Here is a 23652-nt window from a genome sequence, read left to right as displayed (position 1 = left end):
ACTTATCCCCTATGCACAGGATAGGGGATAAGTGTTTGATCGCAGGGGGTCCAACCGCTGGGACCCCCTGTGATCTCCTGTACGGGGCCGCGGCTGTCCCGTGCAGGGGGCGTGCCAGCCGCAGCATGACGTTGCAGCCGGCACGCCTCCTCCATACATCTCTATGGGAGAGGCGGGGAGGCAGCGTTCGTGCCTCCCCGTCTCCCCCATAGAACTGTATGGGGACGGGGAGGAGACGGGGCGTCACTGTCGACCTCTAGGTCGACCTCTGGCGCTAATGGCGGCGCCCCGTTAGGGAGATCGAGGGGGGGTCCCAGCGGTCGGACCCCCCGCGATCAAACACTTATCCCCTATCTTGTAGATAGGGGATAAGTGTATATTGCGCTGCAGTTGTCCTTTAAATTTCCTCCCTCAAAAAATGTATGGTTCGCCATACATTTTATGGTAAAATGAGAGGTTTCTGTACAAAGTACAATTGGTCACGCAAAAAATTGGCCTGGTCCTCAAGGTGAAAATGGGCTTGGTCCTTAAGGGGTTAAGTTACATGTCCTATTGAAAGAGATATTCTAGCCACAATGATTTATCGTGGGCTTACTAGGTGTTAATAGATCAGTGTGGGTCTGAAAACTGGGACTCCAATTGGAGTAAAAACTGGGTTTGACATGGTCCTAAGCATGGCCATGGTAAGGAGCATTTAAACTAGAGTGATGGTTGAGCATGTATTCTGCTCTTCCATTCAGACTTTGTCACTAAATTCCCAAAACCTCTGGAGAAAAAAAACATAAAATACTACCGCAAACTTAACCGACCCCTAGACATGTTATAAGATGTCTGATCGTGGGGGTCCCGCCACTGGGAATCATCACGATCTCTCCTGCAGCACCCCCTGTCATCTGCTGCATGGAGCAAACTTCACTTCGTGCCTGATGACGGGCGATACTGGGGCCGGAGAAGCGTGACGTCACTGCTCCCCCCCCCCCTCATGATGTCAAGACCCGCCCCCTCAATACAAGTCTCTGGGAGGGGGCGTGGCTGCCACACCCCCTCCCATAGACTTGCGTTGAGGGGCGGGCCGTCACGAGGGGTGTGGTCATGACATCACAATCCTCCGGCTCGGTATCGCCCATCATAAGGCATGGGGCGAAGTTCGCAGGAGAGATTGCGGGGGTTCCCAGCAGCGGGACCCCCACGATCAGACATCTTATCCCCTATCCTTTGAATAGGGGATAAGATGTCTAGGGGCGGAGTCCCCCTTTAATAAGAAGCCCTGTCATAGAGGAGTGACACTACTATATGATAAGTACTCGTCTAAGCATTGCAATGTGGCCCTTGTGAAAGTTGTTAATTCAAATTGTCCATTTGTTTACTTGATATATTTTAGTTCTAAGTACTGGCTGTTTACTTTCTGCCTAATGTTTGCGATCTCTTAACAGGTACTATTGTCATGAATAATCAATGTTATTCCCTTCACCTATAAGTGGTTGTAGAGTGTTACTATTGCACCAACATGTCAAAAGTTTAAATGGGTCTAAGTGTTAAAGGACATCTGCAGCAAAATACAACTTATCCCCTATTCACAGCATAGGGGATAAGTGTCTGATCGCGGGGGGGGGTGGGGGGGGGGGGGGGGGAGGTTCCAGACTGCTGGGACCCCCCGCAATCTCCCAAACGGAGCCTTGCATTGCTGCTCTATGTATGTAGCGTCGGCCTCTCTGAGGTCAATGGTATGCCGCCTCCACGCCCCCCCCCCCCCATACAGTTCTATGGGAGAGGCGGGGAGGCACGAACACTGCCTCCCTGCCTCTCCCTTAGAGAGACACGGAGGAGGTGTGTCAGTCACGACATCATGCTGCGGCCGGCACGCTTCCTGCACGAGAGAACCGGCGGCAGAGCCGATTAACTGGGGAGTTAATCATGCTACTGCATGCTTCATCTTGCTATATCTATCAATAAGTGGGGGTCTCAGCCACTGAGACTCTGACTGATGAATACTTTTAATCTGACTATCCAGCATGTAAAAAGTTTAATTAAATGACAATAACACTTTAATGTTATGTTTGATCTGTGTATGTTACATAATAAGCTAATTATCTAAAAGATACTTCAAAATTTGCATTGAACTGCTTCCAAAAACAAAATATTGTGTGAAATTACAAACACACCTTCCTGAATACTATTAGGGTATGTTCACACATAATTCGGCGCAGTGAATAATAACATCAGTGTGAATGGGTCTTCCGCGAGACCCGTTCACACTGAGGAATTTCAGCAGTGGAAAATAACACCGCTGAAATCGTTCCGCGCAAAGAAAGAAAGAATATGTTCCTTCTTTGCACTGAAGTCCATGAGCACAGCATAGCAGTCAACGGTGACGGCGCAGTGCTGCATTGTCCTACCGCTGAAGTATTCCACTCACGGAATTCTGCAAGGGAAGATTCCGCAGTGTGAACGTACCCTTAAAGGGGTAGTCCGGTAAAAAAAAACTGCTTATCCCCCACCAACGCCATCTTCTAAAGAGCAGTTCGTGCTACAGATGGCACGCGCTCCATTCATTTCTCCGTAGATGCCGGAACAGAGCATTTGGGCCTCTACGGCATCCCCTTTAATGAACAGTAGTTAAATCTAAAACATGATATGCATGCAGGACAAGAAAAGAACAGAAAGAGTCATTCTGGACATTCCTATTGGATACATTTTGATTGAATGTATACATCTTGAAATGTCTGTATATTCAGTAACAGCAGCAGCAACACTATAACTTGTTATGAAGCTGTAAGGCTAAGTCCCCACTTTGCGGCCAGATGTTAGTTGTAAGTCAATGAGAAATCGCAAATTTCGAATTCCACTTGGCGTTTTTTCACTTTGGTGTTTTTTTTATCCTTTTGGCGTTTTTTCACTTTTCCTGCGTTTTTTTTCCCGCTCTTTAGCGTTTTGAAAATAACGCTGTAACGCTGTAGTTTGTCAAAATCGTGGCGTTTTGCTCCAATAGAAGTCTATGGGAGTGAGAAAACGCCAAGAAAAACGCTATGTGGATTTTAACTTTGGCATTTTTGCAGGCGGTTTTTAATCTTTTTTGGACTTTAGCAATCCAAAAAAGTGATGTAGATAGCTGTGTTTAATAAAATTTTGTAGGGTACCATTAAATTTATTTTTTCAAAACTATACAGTAGTGAAGGAAAATATTGTATCTAACGAAATGTATATTATTGAAAAAAAAAACTATTACTTTTTAAACAGGGATCAATTTATGTGTGCGGGGAAATAAAAATGTAGCCGACAATTATAAAAAAGTATTGTGTGTGTGTTTTTCACTTTTTTGCTTTATTTTTTGCATTTTTTTTAGTTAGTACTACTACTCCGAGCATGGAACACACTGTTCCATGATGGGAGTAGTACTACCAGTACTAATAGACAAATCGCCCGTTGCGATCTTTCTGTATAATATATAGATGCGGCGGCCACTCTTCTATGGTCCCCTGCCCTGACGTATATTTACACTTATTCATATTTCCTGCAGGGCTGTGATTGGCCAGATGGTTCCAGCCAATCACAGCTCGCTGTGAGAAATAGGAACATGTGTATATATATGGCCGTGCAGGGGACCATAGGAGAGTGGCCGCTGCATCTATACATTATACAGGAGCATCACAGCGGGTGTCAGGAGTGATACCCGCAGTGATCTTTCCATAACTGCAGGTAATACTACTCCCAACATGGAGTACACTCTGCCTCATGCTGGGAGCTGTAGTACCTGCATTAATAGACAGATCGAAGCGGGTGTCAGAAGTTACACTCGCTGCGATCTGTCTATTAATACAGGTACTACAGCTCCCAGCATGGAGCAGAGTGTGCTCCATGTTGGGAGTAGTAGTACCTACAGTTAAGAACAGATCACAGCGGGTATCACTACTGACACCCTCTGTGATCGTCCTGTCTATAGCAGAGATGGAGCGGCTGTATACATCGCTCGCATCCCTGCTCTGCACTATACTCCGGGCCGGCCACTCATTCATTCATCTTTTCCTCAGAGCTGTGATTGGCTCAAACCATCCAGCCAATCACAGCTCTGGGTGGGAAATATGAATTTCTGTTGACATCAGTGGCCGGAGTATAGTGCAGAGAGGCGAGCGATGTATAGATCCACTCGCTTCTCTGCTATATTATGGACAATATATGTCTATAGTACAGGTACTATCACTCCCAGCATGGAACAGTCTGTTCCATGCTGGGAGTAGTAGTACTACATAAAAAATGTTAAAAATGTATTAAAAAAAAAAAAATAATATTTCACTTTATTAAAAAATAATAAAAATTGGGTTATAAAAATATATACATTGCGTTTAATAAAAAAATTTCCATCACTGCTGCATCCTTTTTTTTTTGGTACCCAAGAAATTTTGGGTACCAAAAAAAACAAAAAAAAAAAAACCGCAAGGTGCAATTTCCACACAAATGAAAAAAACGCCGGAAAAAACGCAAGAAAAAACTCATGATGACGTCACTTGCACTAGCGATTTTTCAGGCTTCTTTTAATCCCTAAAAACGCAGTGCAAAAAAACAAGTAGAGACTTAGGTTTTTAGAGCCTAAGGCTAGGTTTCCACTTTTTTTTTTTTACAAAAACGCCAATAAAAATGCCCATTCTGCCACATGGCGTTTTTTTTGTGAAAAAACGCTGCAGCCAGATGTTAGCTGCAAGTCAATAGTAAACTGCAAAATGCCAAATCCACTTGGCGTTTTTCTTTAACCCTTTAGGCGTCTTTGGGCTCCTTGGCAGTTTTTAAAAAACGACCTCTTGTCGAGACTTTGGCGTTTTTTTGAGAAAATCTTGTCGTTTTTCTCCCATAGAAGTCTATGGGAGTGAAAAAACGCCAAGAAAAACGCCATGTGGGTTTTAAATTTGGCATTTTTTCAGGCGGTTTTTATTCTCTTTTGGACTTTAGTGATCCAAAAAAGTGTTGGAGATACCTTTTTTATGAAAATTTTGTAGGGTACCATTTAAAAATAATAATAAAAAAGATACAGTAGTGATGGAAAAGGCAGGGCACTAAAAATGTAGCCCACAATAATAAAAATGTAGTGTGTGCGTGTTTCACTTTTTTTTTTTTTACATGATTTAGGTAGTACTACTACTCCCAGCATGGAACACACTGTTCCATGATAGGAGTAGTAGTTACCTGTACTAATTGACAGATCGCCGGGGTCCGTTGCGATCCTCCTGTATAATGTATAGATGCGGCTGCTCTTCTATGGTCCCTGCACTGCCGTATATATACACCTATTCATATTTCCCGCAGAGAGCTGTGATTGGTCAGATGGTTCCAGCCAATCACAACTCTGTGGGAAATAGGAATATGTGTATATATATGGCCGTGCAGAGGACCATAGGAGAGCGGCCACCCGTATCTATACATTATACAGAAGGATCGCAGCGGGTGTCAGGAGGAGTGACATTCGCTGCGATCTGTCTATTAATGCAGGTACTACAGCTCCCAGCAGAGTGGGAGCAGTAGTACCTGCAGTAAGGGACAGATCACATCGGATGTCACTCCTCCTGACAACCGCTGCGATCCTCCTGATGTGACTGTCGGGATCAGCCGTTCTCAGGGCTACAGAGCCGAGAGATTAGCTGATGCTGAGCCGTAGGTATACATCGTATACCTACTGCCCAGCAAGAACTTACAGTAAGCCTTCAATGTGTATACAGTATACACATTGCTGGCTCACTTAACCCCTTGCTGAGCTGTGTGCTAAGCCAACCCGGCAAGGAAAGAGTTAACTTACACTGCTGGACAGTGTAGGCTAACCCTTTGGGCGGTATACACTATATACAGCTATCTATAGATAGCTGTATATAGTGTATACAGAAGATGGAGAAGTCCCCTTACCTCCGTCCAGTCCCCGCATGTCCGTGAAGCTCCGCCCCCTACTGATAATGTCATTAGGGGGCGGAGCTACAGACGCAATCCAGGCTGGCAAGGGTATAAAGCTCTGTTAACATTGTCCGTATTGGATAATGGGAACAGACCCTTCTGTCAGTGTCTACCCAGACAGGGAGACTCCAGCTGTTGCTAAACTACAACTCCCAGCATGCCCAGACAGCCAAAGGCTGTCTGGGCATTCTGGGAGTTGTAGTTTTGCACCAATTGGAGGCTCACTGTTTAGGTAGACATTGCATTATGGGCGCTTTCCCCTGCAGAGAGCGCAAAAATGTCCTAACCCATTTTTTTTGTTTTTTTCTTTCTTCTCGTTTCAGATCCGTGTATGCAGAGAATAACGATGGATTCGATGGCTTACCACGGTGAACAGGATTTTTTATATCTTAATAAAATGGTTAACGAGGGCTGTGGGGGAGTGATTTTTAAAATAAAATAATTTTTCCAATGTGTTGTGTTTTCTTTTTTATTGAATATTCAGGCTTAGTTATGGAGGCTGTCTAATAGATGGAATCCATTACTAAGTCAGGGCTTAGCGTTAGCCCCCTAACCAGCTAGCGCTAACCCCCAATTATTACCTCAGTACCCACTGCCACAGGGGTGCCAGGAAGAGCCGGTACCAACAGGCCCGGAGCGTCAAAAGTGGCGCTCCTGGGCCTAGGCGGTAACAGGCTGCCGTTATTTAGGCTGGGGAGGGCCAGTAACAATGGTCCTTGCCCACCCTGGTAACGTCAGGCTGTTGCTGCTTGGTTGGTATCTGTCTGATACTGAAAATATGCGTTTTTTTTATTTAGTTTTTTTATTTATGAAAAAAAACGCTTAGGGTTCCCTGTATATTCAGTATCAGCACGATACCAACAAAGCAGCAACAGCCTGACGTTACCAGGATGGGCAAGGACCATTGTTACTGGCCCTCCCCAGCCTAAATAACGGCAGCCTGTTACTGCCTAGGCCCAGGAGCGCCATTTTTGACGCTCCGGGCCTGTTGACGCTCCGGGCTCTTCCCGACACCCCTGTGGCGGTGGGTGCCAGGGTAATAATTGGGGGTTAGCGCCAGCTGTTTTTGGGGCTAACGCTAAGCCCTGGCTCAGTAATGGATTCCGTCTATTAGACAGCCTCCATTACTAAGCCTGAATATTCAATTAAAAAAAGACACAACACATTGGAAAAATTATTTTATTTTAAAAAACACTCCCCCACAGCCCTCGTTAACCATTTTATTAAAATAAAAAAAATAAAGTTAATCCGTTGTAATCCATCGAATCCGTCGTAATCCTCTGCATACACGGATCTGAAACGAGAAGAAAAAACACAAAAAAAATGGGTTAGGACATTTTTTGCACTCTCTGCAGGGGAGAGCGCCCATAATGCAATGTCTACCTAAACAGTAAGCCTCCAATTGGTGCAAAACTACAACTACCAGCATGCCCAGACAGCCTTTGGCTGTCTGGGCATGCTGGGAGTTGTAGTTTAGCAACAGCTGGAGTCTCCCTGTCTGGGTAGACACTGGCAGAAGGGTCTGTTCCCATTATGCAAAACGGATAATGTGAACAGAGCCTGAATACAGTCTGTAGCTCCGCCCCCTAATGATGTCATCACTAGGGGCGGAGCTACACAGAGCGGCGGTGACAGAAACGAGGGAGTTAAGGGGACCTCCTGTTCTGTATACACTATATACAGCTATCTATAGATAGCTGTATATTCTGTTTACCGCCCAAAGGGGCTATAGGAGCAGGGAGTCCTGTCAGTCTGGTGACAGGATTCCCGGCTCCTGTATAGTATACACGGGTACACTCTGCCCCCCTGTATACTATACGGACGGGGGAGGTGAGTAGTGATGCTATACATCCCTCCTCATCTCCTTACACTCTGTGGACTGGGCGCTCAGCATCCGACCCACAGAGGGGTACCCAGTACGCAGTGAAAAAACTGCCACAGGGTACAAATTTGGCTGTTTCCACACACCAGGGATAACGCCAGAAAAAACGCCAGAAAAACTGCCAAAACTGCAAGTTTTTGCTGGCGTTTTTTTAGGTGTACAAAAGAAACCAAGTGGAAACGTAGCCTAAGGCTTGTATCACGTTTTCTTGGAAAGTTCACATGGGGGGGGGGGGGGTTCTAGGCATTTTTCCCAGTTTTTTTCCCCTCAAAAATGGTGTAGCTAAGTCAGAATCTGTAGTTAAAGTAACATCAGTGGTAAATGGCCAGTGACTGAAAATCAATGCAAAACCAGGCTGACTAGTATGGAACAGGTTTATGTTGTAAACTATACAGATTACATCTTCTTCAGGAGAAAAAACTGATTACAATCTGAAATGCCATGATTTGTGAATTAGGATGAATTTGTTGACAGGATGGTGTTTAGTGATAACGCTACCTTTTCATCTCAATGGGAAGGTCAATGGCCACAATGTTAGAATTTGGGAAACAGAGAAATCATGTGCCCTGTTAACACGCTTTTTGCAATGAGAAGGTGTCTAATCTATGGTGCCTATTTTTTTTTGCTGAGGATACTATCACTGGCAACTCCTGCCTGGACATGTTAAAGGAATAGCTTAAAGGGGAACTTTGGTGGAAAACAAGTGAGAAACAAATGTTTTCAAATCAACTGGTGCCAGAAAGTTAAACAGATTAGTAAATGACTTCTAATTAAAAATCTTAACCCTTCCAGTACTTATCAGCTGCTGTATGCTACAGATAAACTACAGAGACATTTGTGTAGTTCTTTCCAGTCTGACCACATTGCTCTCTGCTCACACCAACCGTATTTTTTGCCCTATAGGACGCACCGGCGTATAAGACGCACCCAATTTATAGGTGCAAAATCTAAAAAAAATAAAGATTTTGAACCCAATAGTGGTCTTCAATCTGCGGACCTCCAGATGTTGCAAAACTACAACTCCCAGCATGCCCGGACAGCCAGCATGCTGGGAGTTGTAGTTTTGCAACATCTGGAGGTCCGCAGATTGAAGACCACTGCATTGGAGGTAATACTCACGTGTCCCCGCCGCTCCGGACCAGTCACCTCTGCCCTGGATGTCGCTCCATCGCTGTCGCCGTGTCCCCGTCACTCCGGAACGTCTCTGCTGCCGGCCGGGTATCCTCACTCTCTGTTGCCGCCATCACGTCGTTACGCACAGCGACGCACGTACGCGTCAACGTGATGACGAGGAAGGAGAGCGCCGGCCATACAGGGGATCCCTGAACGGAGAAGACACCGAGGAGGCAGGTAAGGTCCCTCCCGGTGTCCTGTAAGCACTAACCCGGCTATTCAGTCGGGCTGTTCGTGACCGCCGCGAACAGTCCGACTGAACAGCCGGGTTAGTGTCACTTTCCCTTCAGACGCGGCGGTCAGCTTTGATCGCCGCTTCTGAAGGGTTAATACAGAGCATCACCGCAATCGGTGATGTCCTGTATTAGCCGCGGGTCCCGGCCGTTGATGGCTGCAGGGACAGCCGCGATAGAGGTGTATTCGCCGTATAAGACGCACCGACTTTTTCCCCCCAGTTTTGGGGAAGAAAAAGTGCGTCTTATACGGCGAAAAATACGGTATGTCCTTGTCAGGAACTGTCCAGAGTACAAGAAAATCCCCATAGCAAATCCTGCTTTGGACAGTTCCTGACACAGACAGAAGTGCCAACAGAGAGCAATGTGGTCAGACCGGAAAGAACTACACAAATGTCTCTGTAGTTTATCTGTAGCATACAGCAGCTGATAAGTACTGGAAGGGTTAAGATTTTTAATTAGAAGTCATTTACTAATTTGTATAACTTTCTGGCATTAGTTATTTAGATTTTTTTTCCCCTTTAAGCTACACAGAGAGGAAGAGATGCCAAATGTGATCTATCAGCAGTGTGCTGCACCTCTACGTTTTCATATGGATGTTCCCTGGCTTGATTGAAATTCTACCGAAGCATTGTATCGGCTGTGCCAGGAAAAAATCATTTACCAATGCTGTGCTGGTCTTAACAATCACAAGATCTAACACCCTGCAATTTTTTTCTCTTGGGCTACATCAGGGACTCATGTGAGCAACCCAACCTCCCACCAACCACAGGATATAAATCACCTAAGACAACATATCAGTGTGAGGCTGGGTTCACACTACGTTTTGTCCCATACGGGAGCGCATACGGCAGGAGGGAGCTAAAACCTCGCGCTCCCGTATGTGACCGTATGCGCTCCCGTATGTCATTCACTTCAATGAGCCGACCGGAGTGAAACGTTCGGTCCGGTCGGCTCATTTTTGCGCCGTATGCGCTTTTACAACCGGACCTAAAACCGTGGTCAACCACGGTTTTAGGTCCGGTTGTAAAAGCGCATACGGCGCAAAAATGAGCCGACCGGACCGAACGTTTCACTCCGGTCGGCTCATTGAAGTGAATGGCATACGGGAGCGCATACGGTTACATACGGGAGCGCGAGCTTTTAGCTCCCTCCTGCCGTATGCGCTCCCGTATGGGACAAAACGTAGTGTGAACCCACCCTGACAGTGGAGTCTGTATGCAAGGATATGCTGGTATGTGTCTGGACAGAACTGGACTAGACATCTAGACATCCTAGACATCTACTGTGTCACCAAAGGAAATCACTTGAATATTTGTGTCTTTTCATGTTAATAAATTTATTGTTTCTTTTCATGGTAATAGATTTGTGTTATGCTCTCTGGGTTATGGCTATTTTTTTTGCACTATCCTTTTTTTAATCACTGTATAATTCACAACAAACAAGATACTTTTCTTTGTGGTGTTTTTCTTCACGTTTTTTGGGTCAATGGCAGTTTTTCAAAATGCTGGCAGTACAACGGGTATAAAAAGCAGCATTTTTTATCCTGCTCAGAACACATATATAATCGTGTATTGTGTGTTTTGTGGCATTTTCACAATCTTGAAGAGAAATCCTTGAACCAATCAAAATTTCCTTCAATCAATCAAAATTTGTCATACATGGCATCTTTCACACAACTCAGACTAACTCCCAGCAGCCCCACAAAAGTATCTAAACTAGCACCATGCTGGAGTGATGTGGCCATGCAATAAATTTATCAAGTGCTGTGCAACATTTGATGAATTTTTCCCATCCCTGTCAAAATCACTGTGACATTTGTGTTCTAAACCTGCACGGAGAGTAAACCATGGATGAATAAAAATGTTAAGGGGGCAATAAGTTACAAAAATAAAGCATTTAAACTACTAAAACAGGACAACAGTGAAGAAGCATTAAAAAGCTATAGAGAAAAATGTAGAATATGTAAAAAACAAATAAAAGCCGCAAAAATAGAGACAGAAAGACTCATTGCCAAAGAGAGTAAAACTAACCCCAAAATGTTCTTTAACCATATAAATAGCAAAAAGGTTAAAAATGAAAAAGCAAATATATTAAACAAATTTTTCTCCACTGTATTCACCGAGGAAAATGAAATGCCAGTACAATGCCAAACTCCCCAGTACAGGTCCCCTTTCTAACCCAGGAAGAAGTACAGTGCCGCCTACAAAAAAATCTAAATTCACCCCTGTGTTCTAAAGGAATTAAGTAATGTAATAGACAGACCCCTATTTTTAATATTCAGGGACTCTATGGTGACAGGGACTGTTCCCCAGGACTGGCACATGGCAAATGTAGTGCCAATATTTAAAAAGGGGTCAAAAGGTGACCCCGGGAATTATAGGCCTGTTAGTTTAACCTCGGTTGTATGTAAACTGTTTGAGGGTTTCCTAAGAGATGCTATTTTGGAATATCTTGATAAAAATAAATGTATGACCCCATATCAGCATGGCTTTATGAGGGATCGGTCCTGTCAAACTAACCTGATCAGCTTCTATGAGGAGGTGAGCTCCAGACTGGACCAGGGGGAATCGCTGGATGTCGTATATCTGGATTTTTCCAAAGCACTTGAAACAGTGCCACATAAAAGATTGGTGCATAAAATGAGAAGGATCGGGCTGGGGGACAATGTGTGTAAGTGGGTAAGTAACTGGCTCAGTGATAGGACACAGAGGGTGGTTATTAATGGTACTTATTCTGATTGGGTGACTGTTACTAGTGGGGTACCACAGGGGTCTGCCTTGGGTCCTGTTCTATTTAATATATTAATTTATGTACAAATCACTAGTCAGATCACACATAGAATACTGTGTACAGTACTGGGCACCAGTGTACAAGAAAGATATAGTAGAGCTGAAGAGGGTTCAATTACGGGCAACCAGAGTAATACAGTGAATGGGAGGACTACAGTACCCAGAAAGATTATCAAAATTGGGGTTATTTAGTTCAGAAAAAAGAAGGCTTAGGGGCGACCTAATAACTATGTATAAATATATCATGGGACAGTACAGAGATCTTTCCCATGATCTATTTATACCCAGGACTGTATCTATAACAAGGGGGCATCCTCTACGTCTAGAGGAAAGAAGGTTTCTACACCAGCACAGACGGGGGTTCTTTACTGTAAGAGCAGTGAGACTATGGAATTCTCTGCCAGAGGAGGTGGTCATGGGGAACTCTGTAAAATAATTCAAAAGGGGCTGGATGTATTTTTGGAGAGTCATGACATTACAGGTTATGTATACTAGATTTATAGGGACAGAACGTTGATCCAGGGATTTATTCTGACTGCCATATTTGGAGTCGGGAAGGAATTCTTACCTCTAGTATGAGGGTTTTTTGCCTTCCTCTGGATCAACACAGTAGGGACTCACTAGGGTTATAAGTTGAAATTGATGGACTCTGGTCTTTTTTCAGCCTTATTGACTATGTTACTATGTTACCATAAATGATTACCCCCCCCCCCCATAAAGTGCAAATGATGCTAGATTAAACATCTCAACATCTCTTTAGGAAGACCAAATTATGAAGTATTGTTACTTTTTCCTATCAGGCTGCTTTCTAGGACAACATGAATTGCCTCAACTCGATGTTAAAATAACAGCCAGTTTTCAGAACCAAAGAGGAGCAGTATGCCAACCCAGTACTCTTTTGCTGTATCCAAATATACCTGCATCCTTCAGATATAAATACAGTTAAGGATGAAAGTAACACTGCAGGGTGCAAGGGTGCCATGCTTGGCTCCCTGCTATGCTGTATTATGCAATTTGTGTGGCTCAGTTGACCCAATAATGTTATCACGCTCCCTTGCCACTCAACAAGAGCCTGGCCAAGGATAAACCTTCCTGGGATGGTAGAAGCTTTGTGCTTGTGTGGGAGCGTCAGCAATTGTGTAATTCTAACCAAGGTTGTGAGTGTATTCTTTTATAAAGGGGCATACTTTCAGGAGCACAGTAGGGGGCATTTTTTATTCGGGGGCCACAGTGTGAATCAATTTTGTTCAGGGTTACAGTGTATAGTACATATGTGTCAGCACTACTGCGATGGTGGTGGTGCTCAAGGTGGTACCCAAGGTGGCATCAAATCCAGGATATCATGAAGTAATGAAATCCCAGCACTCATTAAATAGATGCAATTTCTGTAGTGTTTATTCACATCAGACAATGGTACAGGACGCAGTTCAGGACAACAGGCCTTTCTCAGCTCAGGCTGAGGTCTGTTGTGCCGAAAAAGTGTCCTGTTACAGTGTCTAATGTGAATATACACTACAGAAATCTTCACTCCATCTATTTCATGAGTGCTGGTATTTCTTAAAAGAATGGAGCAATAAATACACAGCATAAACTGGAACCTTATTGTAGTAAGAATGTAGTGATGTAGTGTTTGAAACATGGACTGTTTATTCAGATAATTCTCATACAATGCAATGTCTTTCTTACCGGAACTGGGTGCATCCTCATCCTCAAAATATTACACAATAACTCAGAAATATACGATGAAAGTGGAAGTATTTCCAGGTCAATAGGTCACATGGTTAATTTGCATAACAAAATAAATAATTAAAAATAAAAATAATAATACTGACAGTGTGTAAAAACAAAAGGAAGTATCATATGGGTTCTTGGTATTGTTAGATTCTGGTATTAGAATTATTAACTGGCATATATGTAATGTGCTAATAAATAAAATAAAAATAAAAACATTTTTAGGAAGAACATAAAAATGCATAAAAGAGCATGATAAAATGATGTATCACAGCAACAATTAAAACATATATAGTGACAATAATAAAAATTAGTTAGTGGCCGATGTTGCGTGTTTGCTTGTTAGCATCAATAAGTATATTGGGGGACATTTATCATCGTTGCTTTGGTAAGCGAGTTCTGTAGCCATTTTTTTCTTGCTTTTGGTTTTGCTTTTGTATGACACCATTATCATACTATCACAGGGGGTTGATAAATTTGGCTTACATAAGCAAAAACCAATAATCACTTTTGAGCACCATTTTTTTAGCACACATAAGCAAAAACCAATAAATGACCTCAGAACACCAATTTGCAGCTTTGAAAAAAATGTGAGATATATATATATATATATATATATATATATATATATATATATGTGTGTATGTGTTCATTGCATTTTTTAAAAGGGGTTCTTCGCTGCCCTGTCTTCCGGAGCTCCTCTCGCAACGTCCAGAAGTATATTACTCCGAACGCTGTGTGCGGGCTTCCGTGTTCGAGGCCGCCCCCTTGTAATGTCACGCCCGCACCCTCGTGACGTCACGCCTGCCCCCTCAATGAAAGTCTATGGGAAGGGAGCTTGACAGCGGTCATGAGGGGACGTCACGAGGGGGCGGCCTTGAACACGGAAGCCCGCACACAGCGTTCGGAGTAATAAACTTCCGGACGCTGCGAGCGGAGCTCTGGAAGGCAGGGCAGCGGAGAACCCCTTTAACCCCTTTTTTCCCCCTAAATGTACTTACTCATTTTTAGTTTTTTACTTCTCATTTCAAATATATGTATCATGTGGATTACTTTAGATTCAGAGGAGTACAATGACCAATATTTTTTTGGTTTAATGTTAATAAAATGGTTAACGAGGGCTTGTGAGGGAGTGTTTTAAACGTGTTGTTTTTTTCATTTTTTATTTACTTGACAGGCTTAGTAGTAGAAGCTGTCTTATAGACGGAGTCCATTACTAAGCCGGGGCTTAGCATTAGCCACTAAAACAGCTAGAGCTAACCCCCAATTATTACCCCAACACTCACCGCCACAGGGGTGCCGAGAGGAGCCCATACAACAGGCCGGCAGCATCAAAAATGGAGTTCCTGTGCCTAGGTGGTAACAGGCTGGTGTAATTTAGGCTGGGGAGGCTGGGGAGCCCAACCTGGTAACATCAAGCTGTTCCTGCTTGGTTGGTATTTGGCTAAGAATAAAAATAGGGAGAACCTTATGATTTGCATAAATAATTAAATATAAAAAAAAACGCATAGGGTTCCCCCTATTTTTATTTTCAGCCAAATGCCAACCAAGCAGCAACAGCCTGATGTTACCAGGGTGGGCTAGGACCATTGTTACTGGCCCTCCCCAGCCTAAATAATGCCAGCCTGTTACCGCCTAGGCCATGGAGCATTATTTTTTATGCTCTGGGCCTATTGGTACCGGCTCTTTCCGGCACCCCTGTGGCGGTGGGTAATAATTGGGGGTTAGCACTAGCTGCTTTTGGGGCTAACGCTAAGGCCGGCCTAGTAATGGATTCTGTCTATTAGACAGCTTCCACTACTTAACCTGTAAAGTAAATAAATAAAAAAATATGTTTAAAAAAAATTATTCCAAAAAAAACCACTCCCCCACAAGCCCCACAACAATTTTATTAACGATAAACAGAAAGGGGAAAAAACGCTGGTCATCAACGCAGTCCACTGAATCCGAAGTAGCCCACAGGATACATGGATCTGAAATGAGAAGAAAAAAAAGAAAAGGAAAAGAAAAATAGGTTAATACATTTATTGTCACCCGCCAATGCATCTCCTGTGCCGCACAACTACAACTCCCAGCATGACCTTACAGTAAGGACATGCTGGGGGTTGTAGGAGGGAAAAGGTGACAAGCTTGTCACCTGCCCCCTGCCGCTCGACTACAACTCCCAGCATGGCCTTACAGTAAGGACATGCTGGGAGTTGTAGTTGTGCAACAGAGGGCAGGTGACAAGCTTGTCACCCGCCCCACAACTACAACTTCCAGCATGCCCTTACAGTAAGGGCATGCTGGGAGTTGTAGTTTTGCACTAGAGGGCAGGTGACAAGCTTGTCACCTGCCCAACAACTACAACACCCAGCATGGGCATGCTGGGAGTTGTATTCGTGCAAGCCGGGGAAGCGAGCGGTAATGCGCTACGCTCCCTGGCTGGCGGTGATAAGAAAATCACGGTAATTTTATATTTCCCGCTGGGTCCCGTAACACAGAACCCGGCGGGAAATTTTAAATTACAGTGAAGTCTGCGGCGCCGTGGTAAGGAGCCTGGGCAGTAGTAACTCTGCAGCCGCCTGGGAGCCATCCCTGCCATCTCTCAGCGTGTACCCGGGTGGCTGCAGAGTTATGTCAGCCTGGGCTCCTTACCACAGCATCGTGGGGAAAATATATAATGGAGTCCCGGGCGGCTGCAGTGAGGCCATCCCGGGTTCCTTACAACGGCACCAGGGGGATAATATATGACGGAGCCCGGGTGGCTGCAGAATGATGCCAGCTCGGGCTCCTTTTAACATGTAACGGAGCCGCAGAGTTTTTAGTCCCTACTGTCAGCTCAAATTTCCCGCCGGGTCCGATGATTGGCTGCTCAGTTCCGGCCAATCACGGGGACCCAGCGGGGAATATGAAATTACAGTAGGGGATACAGAAACTCTGCAGCGCCAAGGTATGTTAAAAGGAGCCCGGGCTGGCATCACTCTGCAGCCACCCGGGCTCCGTCTGATTCTATCCCCGCTACCCTAACATAATGACGGTGAACACTGATTTACATCACCCCTTGTCTTCCACCCTCCCGTCGTATATCTCCTGCCCGCTACAAGACTACAACTCCCAGCATGCCCTCACTGTAATGGCATGCTGGGAGTTGTAGTTTTGCAACAGGTAGGTAGCAGACAGATGGGAGATGTGCAGCGCGGGCAGGTGGGAGACAAGGGGGGGATGTAAATCAGTGTCCCCATCATTATGTTCGGGTAGCAGATATAGAATCCCACGTTCAGATTTACTGAAAAATAAATCTAAAAAGCACAAGGTACAAATTAATGATCGCTTTGTTGAATAAGGCAGTCAAGGAAGCTATATACCGTAATTGGTATATACTCCAGCAGGATGAGGACATAAGCGAGACGGTTAAATGTAAACCCATTATCACATACAAAAAGAATCGAACGATTCATGACTATCTAAGAAGATCCTTAAATAAAAAACAGCAACAAAAGAAAGATTGGTTATCAATATCCAGGCCCACAGGGAATTTTCCATGTGGAAATTGTTCCTGTTGCTTATTAAATTCTAAAGCTAAAGAAGTCACGCTAGGAGGTAAACAAATTAAAATTAAACAATTTTTGACATGTAAATCTAATTATGTTGTTTACACCTTATACTGTACCTGTGGTCAGTTTTACATAGGGAAGACCATACGTCCATTATATCATCGCATCCGTGAACATGTCAGGTCAATAACGACAGGTATTGGAGCAACTAGGTTAATAGACCATGTAAGACTTGTTCACCATAGCAATGCTCAAGCTCTGCGGTTTGCGGCCTTGGAAAGGGTTAATCAGCCCAGAAGAGGAGGGGATAGGCACCGTCATCTTCTAATCAAAGAAGCTCGTTGGATAGCCAAACTGAATGCCACAAGCGCCATTGGTTTGAATGATAGAACTTAAATAGTATTATAACAATCTAATATACTATTGCCTCTAACCCTCCAAGCATAATTATTAATTGTTATTTATTCATTGTTTTTATCATGTTTTCCTGTTATCTATGTTGTTCGTCTTTTTGTTTGTATGTCACTATGGTAACGGGCATCAGGTGATTTAAGCACTCCATACTTGGAAGTACGTCAGGGGCCTGAGGAAGCGCACTTTTGCGCGAATACGGTCCATTGCTCTACACCCCACGCCACAGCACCTATCCGCTCTCCCGCATCGCTCCGGTACCTGATGTACGCTTGAATAAAGACAAGACGTTTTAACTGCATTATCCTGGGTGAGTGCTCCGTTCTTCTAATCTTGCACTTGGAATTGATTATCCTACTTTATACGTGAGCACCGCCAACATGCAGGACACTACACATCAGTAGTACATATTACCGCACGCTATAATAGTGGGACACCAACTTAGAGACTACAACAGTGACAAGGGTTTGTTTTTCTTCTATTGCATATTTCCCGATGGAGCTGTGATCACGGTTGCCAGCGGGAAATATAAAAATTTGCTCTCCAAAGCCGTTTTGTAAGCCAGCTCCGTGTTTTGGAGGGCTAGCGACTTTTTGTGCGACTTTCACACTTGATAAATCCCTGACCCTAAATCCCTAAAAATAAAATTGAATTTCGTAAGCTCTTTTGTAGCTTTTTGCTTACAGCCAAAAGTCGCACAAAAATTTGCTTAGGTGCTAATGCGACTTTTTTTGTGCAACTTTTGTAAGCAAATAAAAGAGCTCTAAATCCCTTAATAAATGTCCCCCATAATTAGTAAAAAGAATTATATGACTAGCAACCTAGACACAGGTGTTAAATTGATCTGCTTCAATGTCATTGGTAACAATATGAAACAGTAATGGTAACAATAACAGAGAGAACAAATCAAAGGATTTTGCCGGAAATTCTGCTTCAATATATTTGGTAACAATATGAAACAGAGAGAATGATAGCAATATGAAACAGAGAAAACAGACTGGAGGCAGAGACATCCCTCCTACTAGGCGAGTATGACAGCCACCTAAGGCCTCACGCTCAAGAGGACTTTGCAGCCTCCTAACTCGCCCCCCTAAGAGAGGGGCGATGCATACAATGTATACTCTGCAGTGCTGGTCTGGGATGCATTTACCTAGAAGAGCATCTAATGACAGGTCTATAGTGTAATGAGGCTGTTTTGCCCTTGGCTCCTCACTCTGTTAGTCACTCTTGTGACTACCCATATTATGCAGGCTTCATTACGCCGGAGCACAGATCGGAGGAGAAGACAGAAGAGAAGCCACTCTGCGGAGCCAGGTGAGTATCCCTTTTTTCTTTTTTTTTACTATTGTCAAGAGGGGTTGCCACTACAACTAATACAACTGCCTAAAGGGGGCAGCTATTGCTTTCACTACCACCTAAAGGGGGCTGCAGCTACTACCACCACTACCTAAAGGAGGCTGCTATTGCTTTCACTACCAACTAAAGGGGGCTGCTGCTACTACTTCTAAAGGGGGATGATATTACTACTACTACTACCACATAAAGGAGACTGCTGCTTTTACTATGTAAAGGGGGCTGCTACTATCTAAAGGGGACTGCTGCTACTACGACCTAAAGTGAGCTGCTGCTAATACTACCTAAAGGAGGCTGCTGTTAATACTACCTAAAAATGGGCTGCTGATATTACCTCCCAAAGGGGGCTGCTGCTGCTACTACTACCTAAAGGGGGCTGATTCTACTGTCTAAAGTAGGCTGCTGCTACTGCCTTTCTACCTACGCTTCCCCAACTCACTTATTTACTCACTCTACTGTGTGAGACACTGAGGGAGTTACAACTGCATGAAGCGCTATAGATGCTGGAAAAGTGTGGTATCTAAAATGTTTGTTTGGCAGGTTTCTGTGGTGACGACTTGTGGCTGGGAGAAATCTTCATGACTGTTTGAGCCACATGGAGAAGAAAAAGGTGAACGACTCCAATTAGAGAAGGCATCACCTGCAAGTCACCAGATGTAACTGTAAGTAATCACTGTAGAGCTTGTGTAGAGCATGGGTCACCACTGACTGTGTACAGTGGTTTTTGTTCAGTGTCAGTATGTTGGTATTATCCAGTCACTATGGGGGAGAGTTATCAAAACCTGTACAACCCATAGCAACCAATCAGATCGCTTCTTTCATTTTTAATAAGGCCTCTGGAAACCACTTTTACTTATCTATTTCTGAGCCATTGTGTAATGAATTTTAATGCCTGAGGAAGCGCCCAGTCCAGGAAAGAAACATTTTGCATTGTATTAGAATACTGAATAAACAGTCCTTTTTTGTTCAACAATACATGGGACTCGCATGTTTCATCTGGGAAAGTAAAGTTCCAGTTTTTGCAATGTATTTATCACACTCCATTCAACCGGTTAGGCTGCTGCAGATGTCGGTGGGACCATGCGGCTGCGACCATCGCCTGTTACACGCTTAAGGAGGTGTTGCGCCCTTAGCGCAACACTGTCTGGTAAGCAGCCATATGCTTACCACCTACATTCTATCAGTTCTTATGGACTTCAGTAGGGGTGTACCTTCCATTTGTTTTTCTGTTTTTTTCATTCTATAGAGGATTTTTTTTTAGAGTTTTTCAAAGGCACAGTGCTGGAAAATGTTATGCAAAAGTAAGGAGCTAAAGATATCTGGGTGGCAAGGCCAGAAGATGGCGTAATAAAGGTCTTGACCAGATGTTTATTTTTCTCGTAACTGTATCTGATCGGTATTGTAGCACTGACACAGTACTGTAGTTACTCATATGGGGGAAGATTTATCAAAACTTGTGTCGAGGAAAGGTAGACTCCAAACATAATTGCATCTTCATTTTTCAGGGGCCTTTATAAAAATGAAAGAAGTAATCTGGTGTTATTGGCGATATTGGTCTGTGTTTAGAGGTTCTTATTTAGTATGGTGGTATTATCCAGTCACTATGTGATGGTAATGTTAGTCATGGTTTAGGCTAGTTAATTATACCTTGTGTAGTAGTATTATTGGTGATGTTGATCTGTAACAGTATGAAGGTTTTATTTAATCACTGCAGTAGTAATATGTCATTCTGGTGTGGAGTCAGTAAATAGTAGGAAAAAAAATTTCCGGGTGATCGGCGCAATCGGTGCAAGGTATACTGGTAAAAATCCAAAGGTTATTTTGTTTGCTTGCGTCAGACGCGTTTCGAGGTTTCATACCTCTTTTTCAATGAAACTTTTTATGAAACCTCGAAACGCGTCTGATACAAGCAAATAAAAGAACCTTTGGATTTTTACCAGTATACCTTGCATTTATGTACGTCATGCGGATTGCGCCGATCACCCGGAAAATGTTTTTTTCTACTATTTACTGAATCTACCTATCGAGTGTGAAGAGGATTCACTCAAAACACCCGGACGGCTGCACCACTACCCTGATAATTCTGAATACATCAAAAGGCTCTTAAGGTTGCTGTGTGCCAAACACAACCTTACAAGGTAGGTGATCCGCCCACGCGACTCACCTGTAGCACCAACAGTCCAAAACATACTGCCCAATGAGAAGCTCTGTCTTGTGTTTTTTTCTACTGTAGTATCATTCTGGTGTGGAGGAATTATGTCATGCTTCTAATCCTCAAGCTATGATAAAATCCAGCATGATTTTTGGTGAGTGGTGCATCGTCACTCATGTAATGAGGCAGCTACTTACTAGGGACTATTTGTCAGTGCTCGGCAGGGGGCATCATTATTTGGGAATTTAAGAAATAATTATGAGAAGTGCCCTTTTTTCACTTCAGCCCCTGCCCCCTTAAAAGTCTGGGTTTGTCCCAAATGCAAAATTATGTATATTTACATCATTTAGCATCAACCTTCTATAAAACGAGTGCAGGATGTGCGCTTGCTTTTTGACAATGGGAAATGGCTGCAATCAGCAACCAGGACTTCCCTCTAATGCCGGAAAGCTGTGATTGTGCCAATGCCCAGCAATAAACCTTTAGATCTAAAAGGCAAAGTCTCTGGTGCCGGTGGGTTCAAGGGGAATATTGGGTCCACCACAGGGTAATTAAGGAGTCCCTATCAGCTCAAATGACAGCCAGAGGATTCCTACCTGCCTCTGTGCTGTCCAATTCACACTCGAGGAATACAAGCAGCCTGAGCAGCCTGTATAAGTGGAGTGCGGTGGAGTGCCATTAACACTGATCAATGCTATGCCTTTGTCATAGCACTGAACAGTATTAGCAAGATTGCATGTAATAGTCCCTATGGGGAATAATTAAAAAGGGGTGTAAATGGAAGGCTTATGGAGTGTAAGCCCAATTGACACCCCCTCAAGCCTTATATTCACAGTCCTCTTGGCCTGATTCATACCCACTCATAGTCACATCCCCTTAACATGAAAATAACAGCTGCAGCGAACAAATATCTCAGTATAATCCTGGTAACAGATATCCCTTTAATTTATCTTACTGTACTCACTTGTAGTTGCAATGGAATGTTATAGATGACCTAATATCGTTGGCTCTATTTGATGGCAGCTAGCAAACAACAAATGTTTTGTGGTGGTAGTCTTTTACTGAATATTACAATTATTTATATCCAAGTAGTTCATTTGCTGCATAGGAGAATGTTATTGTTTATAAGAAGGATATGTCATATTAGGTAATAAATATATGAATACTCTAAAATACATTTGCACTGTTCAGTCCATTTCTAAATCACCTCTTCTAGCATCATTTTGAGAAATGGATTACAAAGGGTAGTTTGCTCATCTATAGAGGGCTTAATGTGTAGTGAAAGATCACAATACAAATAGTATTTATAACATTTTAGTTTTTTTAGGTTAATAAATCTGTTGGTATATAAAACTTTGACAAAATAGGGTACACTGTAATGATGAAAGAATAAGATCATTATAAGTAGCCATGTACTTAAACATGGTTGCCTGCAGACCTTAATGACAGTGTCTGACATGCAACGATACATTAATTTTTCCACCTGAATATTGGCAAATTACATATAAAATTGGCTGATCTTAAGCCAATCTGCAAAAACAGCTCACTTGCTTACCTTGAAATTCTGAGGTAATATAAAGCTTGGAGCAAGGCAGTAATATCTGGAAGGATCACAGGCAGCTTTTCTGTATGAGAGAGTCAAGTAAAGAGGGAAGCATGCTGAGACACAGGGAACAGGTTGTATGGGAGGTTTGATGGGTGTGACAGAGATAGTAAAGGGTTGGTATGTATGTTGTCTTGTGTGTGTCTGTGTCACAGGTCATACTGGCTTATTCGTTTTAAAGAGTACACAAAACAATTGCTTTAGATTGCTTTCCAATGATAAAACAGACCTGTTATGCTGCTCTGTCTCCTAAGTGTGAGACCTTATGGTGCGATGCCATTGCTGGGGGAAACTTTTAGACATGCTAGATATATTGCAAATGATAGACTTATTTGAGTGAACACATTTTTTCCTGCTAACCAGAGGTATAATGTGGCTATAATATAAGTGCTCAGCACCAGGAAGTGGAGGCCAGGCAACCCTTATCTTGTCTTATCATTACCTTCAACCAAGCCAACATCGGGCAAACACAGCCCTGCTGACAAGTACAATTCATTGCTGATATATGTTGTTTGGCTAATGTGTCATAACATATTTTATTTACATATCATTATATATTTATCCATGATATGTGGTACACATCCTTGGAGCAGAACACCAGGGGCACCACAGGAGTGCTGGAGGTAAGTAGATGTTTATTGTTTAAATGTATACCTACCAATTAATTGTAACATTAATACTAATGACAAGTGGAGTGAGTAACATGGATTACTTTGTGACAATGGCATCTTCATTTTGTGCGTTTGTCTACAAAGAAACCAGTCTATAATTTTAAAAGTAGGTTTATTTGAACAGTGAAAGACAGAATAAAAAACAAAGAAAATCCCGAAAAACACATTTCAAATAAGTTATAAA

At 43.3% G+C, this 23652-nt stretch overlaps 1 protein-coding gene across 1 annotated transcript in view; it reads right to left on the bottom strand.

Moving 5' to 3' along the window:
- ACER1 (alkaline ceramidase 1) overlaps positions 1-22789 on the bottom strand; it is a 90990-nt gene extending 68201 nt beyond the window's left edge. Inside the window, exon 1 of the mRNA XM_056551976.1 lies at positions 22750-22789. The gene's annotated coding sequence lies outside the window, so the exon portion shown is untranslated. The remainder of the gene's footprint in view (positions 1-22749) is intronic.
- Positions 22790-23652: the final 863 nt, after the last annotated feature.

Source organism: Hyla sarda, chromosome 1 (assembly GCF_029499605.1).
Source record: "Hyla sarda isolate aHylSar1 chromosome 1, aHylSar1.hap1, whole genome shotgun sequence".
Classification (NCBI taxonomy): Eukaryota; Metazoa; Chordata; class Amphibia; order Anura; family Hylidae; genus Hyla; species Hyla sarda.
This window is presented reverse-complemented; position numbering and strand designations above follow the sequence as displayed.